The following is a 4,097-nucleotide window of genomic DNA, read 5'->3' as shown; positions in this document are numbered from 1 at the left end:
CTAGTAGTAGTCCTAGTAGTAGTCCTAGTAGTAGTCCTAGTAGTAGTCCTAGTAGTAGTCCTAGTAGTAGTCCTAGTAGTAGTCCTAGTAGTAGTCCTAGTAGTAGTCCTAGTAGTAGTCCTAGTAGTAGTCCTAGTAGTAGTCCTAGTAGTAGTCCTAGTAGTAGTCCTAGTAGTAGTCCTAGTAGTAGTCCTAGTAGTAGTCCTAGTAGTAGTCCTAGTAGTAGTCCTAGTAGTAGTCCTAGTAGTAGTCCTAGTAGTAGTCCTAGTAGTAGTCCTAGTAGTAGTCCTAGTAGTAGTCCTAGTAGTAGTCCTAGTAGTAGTCCTAGTAGTAGTCCTAGTAGTAGTCCTAGTAGTAGTCCTAGTAGTAGTCCTAGTAGTAGTCCTAGTAGTAGTCCTAGTAGTAGTCCTAGTAGTAGTCCTAGTAGTAGTCCTAGTAGTAGTCCTAGTAGTAGTCCTAGTAGTAGTCCTAGTAGTAGTCCTAGTAGTAGTCCTAGTAGTAGTCCTAGTAGTAGTCCTAGTAGTAGTCCTAGTAGTAGTCCTAGTAGTAGTAGTAGTCCTAGTAGTAGTAGTAGTCCTAGTAGTAGTCCTAGTAGTAGTCCTAGTAGTAGTCCTAGTAGTAGTAGTAGTCCTAGTAGTAGTCCTAGTAGTAGTCCTAGTAGTAGTCCTAGTAGTAGTCCTAGTAGTAGTCCTAGTAGTAGTCCTAGTAGTAGTCCTAGTAGTAGTCCTAGTAGTAGTCCTAGTAGTAGTCCTAGTAGTCCTAGTAGTAGTCCTAGTAGTAGTCCTAGTAGTAGTCCTAGTAGTAGTCCTAGTAGTAGTCCTAGTAGTAGTCCTAGTAGTAGTCCTAGTAGTAGTCCTAGTAGTAGTCCTAGTAGTAGTCCTAGTAGTAGTCCTAGTAGTAGTCCTAGTAGTAGTCCTAGTAGTAGTCCTAGTAGTAGTCCTAGTAGTAGTCCTAGTAGTAGTCCTAGTAGTAGTCCTAGTAGTAGTCCTAGTAGTAGTCCTAGTAGTAGTCCTAGTAGTAGTCCTAGTAGTAGTCCTAGTAGTAGTCCTAGTAGTAGTCCTAGTAGTAGTCCTAGTAGTAGTCCTAGTAGTAGTCCTAGTAGTAGTCCTAGTAGTAGTCCTAGTAGTAGTCCTAGTAGTAGTCCTAGTAGTAGTCCTAGTAGTAGTCCTAGTAGTAGTCCTAGTAGTAGTCCTAGTAGTAGTCCTAGTAGTAGTCCTAGTAGTAGTCCTAGTAGTAGTCCTAGTAGTAGTCCTAGTAGTAGTCCTAGTAGTAGTCCTAGTAGTAGTCCTAGTAGTAGTCCTAGTAGTAGTCCTAGTAGTAGTCCTAGTAGTAGTCCTAGTAGTAGTCCTAGTAGTAGTCCTAGTAGTAGTCCTAGTAGTAGTCCTAGTAGTAGTCCTAGTAGTAGTCCTAGTAGTAGTCCTAGTAGTAGTCCTAGTAGTAGTCCTAGTAGTAGTCCTAGTAGTAGTCCTAGTAGTAGTCCTAGTAGTAGTCCTAGTAGTAGTCCTAGTAGTAGTCCTAGTAGTAGTCCTAGTAGTAGTCCTAGTAGTAGTCCTAGTAGTAGTCCTAGTAGTAGTCCTAGTAGTAGTCCTAGTAGTAGTCCTAGTAGTAGTCCTAGTAGTAGTCCTAGTAGTAGTCCTAGTAGTAGTCCTAGTAGTAGTCCTAGTAGTAGTCCTAGTAGTAGTCCTAGTAGTAGTCCTAGTAGTAGTCCTAGTAGTAGTCCTAGTAGTAGTCCTAGTAGTAGTCCTAGTAGTAGTCCTAGTAGTAGTCCTAGTAGTAGTCCTAGTAGTAGTCCTAGTAGTAGTCCTAGTAGTAGTCCTAGTAGTAGTCCTAGTAGTAGTCCTAGTAGTAGTCCTAGTAGTAGTCCTAGTAGTAGTCCTAGTAGTAGTCCTAGTAGTAGTCCTAGTAGTAGTCCTAGTAGTAGTCCTAGTAGTAGTCCTAGTAGTAGTCCTAGTAGTAGTCCTAGTAGTAGTCCTAGTAGTAGTCCTAGTAGTAGTCCTAGTAGTAGTCCTAGTAGTAGTCCTAGTAGTAGTCCTAGTAGTAGTCCTAGTAGTAGTCCTAGTAGTAGTCCTAGTAGTAGTCCTAGTAGTAGTCCTAGTAGTAGTCCTAGTAGTAGTCCTAGTAGTAGTCCTAGTAGTAGTCCTAGTAGTAGTCCTAGTAGTAGTCCTAGTAGTAGTCCTAGTAGTAGTCCTAGTAGTAGTCCTAGTAGTAGTCCTAGTAGTAGTCCTAGTAGTAGTCCTAGTAGTAGTCCTAGTAGTAGTCCTAGTAGTAGTCCTAGTAGTAGTCCTAGTAGTAGTCCTAGTAGTAGTCCTAGTAGTAGTCCTAGTAGTAGTCCTAGTAGTAGTCCTAGTAGTAGTCCTAGTAGTAGTCCTAGTAGTAGTCCTAGTAGTAGTCCTAGTAGTAGTCCTAGTAGTAGTCCTAGTAGTCCTAGTAGTAGTCCTAGTAGTAGTCCTAGTAGTAGTCCTAGTAGTAGTCCTAGTAGTAGTCCTAGTAGTAGTCCTAGTAGTAGTCCTAGTAGTAGTCCTAGTAGTAGTCCTAGTAGTAGTCCTAGTAGTAGTCCTAGTAGTAGTCCTAGTAGTAGTCCTAGTAGTAGTCCTAGTAGTAGTCCTAGTAGTAGTCCTAGTAGTAGTCCTAGTAGTAGTCCTAGTAGTAGTCCTAGTAGTAGTCCTAGTAGTAGTCCTAGTAGTAGTCCTAGTAGTAGTCCTAGTAGTAGTCCTAGTAGTAGTCCTAGTAGTAGTCCTAGTAGTAGTCCTAGTAGTAGTCCTAGTAGTAGTCCTAGTAGTAGTCCTAGTAGTAGTCCTAGTAGTAGTCCTAGTAGTAGTCCTAGTAGTAGTCCTAGTAGTAGTCCTAGTAGTAGTCCTAGTAGTAGTCCTAGTAGTAGTCCTAGTAGTAGTCCTAGTAGTAGTCCTAGTAGTAGTCCTAGTAGTAGTCCTAGTAGTAGTCCTAGTAGTAGTCCTAGTAGTAGTCCTAGTAGTAGTCCTAGTAGTAGTCCTAGTAGTAGTCCTAGTAGTAGTCCTAGTAGTAGTCCTAGTAGTAGTCCTAGTAGTAGTCCTAGTAGTAGTCCTAGTAGTAGTCCTAGTAGTAGTCCTAGTAGTAGTCCTAGTAGTAGTCCTAGTAGTAGTCCTAGTAGTAGTCCTAGTAGTAGTCCTAGTAGTAGTCCTAGTAGTAGTCCTAGTAGTAGTCCTAGTAGTAGTCCTAGTAGTAGTCCTAGTAGTAGTCCTAGTAGTAGTCCTAGTAGTAGTCCTAGTAGTAGTCCTAGTAGTAGTCCTAGTAGTAGTCCTAGTAGTAGTCCTAGTAGTAGTCCTAGTAGTAGTCCTAGTAGTAGTCCTAGTAGTAGTCCTAGTAGTAGTCCTAGTAGTAGTCCTAGTAGTAGTCCTAGTAGTAGTCCTAGTAGTAGTCCTAGTAGTAGTCCTAGTAGTAGTCCTAGTAGTAGTCCTAGTAGTAGTCCTAGTAGTAGTCCTAGTAGTAGTCCTAGTAGTAGTCCTAGTAGTAGTCCTAGTAGTAGTCCTAGTAGTAGTCCTAGTAGTAGTCCTAGTAGTAGTCCTAGTAGTAGTCCTAGTAGTAGTCCTAGTAGTAGTCCTAGTAGTAGTCCTAGTAGTAGTCCTAGTAGTAGTCCTAGTAGTAGTCCTAGTAGTAGTCCTAGTAGTAGTCCTAGTAGTAGTCCTAGTAGTAGTCCTAGTAGTAGTCCTAGTAGTAGTCCTAGTAGTAGTCCTAGTAGTAGTCCTAGTAGTAGTCCTAGTAGTAGTCCTAGTAGTAGTCCTAGTAGTAGTCCTAGTAGTAGTCCTAGTAGTAGTCCTAGTAGTAGTCCTAGTAGTAGTCCTAGTAGTAGTCCTAGTAGTAGTCCTAGTAGTAGTCCTAGTAGTAGTCCTAGTAGTAGTCCTAGTAGTAGTCCTAGTAGTAGTCCTAGTAGTAGTCCTAGTAGTAGTCCTAGTAGTAGTCCTAGTAGTAGTCCTAGTAGTAGTCCTAGTAGTAGTCCTAGTAGTAGTCCTAGTAGTAGTCCTAGTAGTAGTCCTAGTAGTAGTCCTAGTAGTAGTCCTAGTAGTAGTCCTAGTAGTAGTCCTAGTAGTAGTCCTAGTAGTAGTCCTAGTAGTAGTCCTAGT

This window comes from Schistosoma haematobium, chromosome ZW (genome assembly GCF_000699445.3).
Source record: "Schistosoma haematobium chromosome ZW, whole genome shotgun sequence".
NCBI classification, from domain to species: domain Eukaryota; kingdom Metazoa; phylum Platyhelminthes; class Trematoda; order Strigeidida; family Schistosomatidae; genus Schistosoma; species Schistosoma haematobium.
This window is presented reverse-complemented; position numbering follows the sequence as displayed.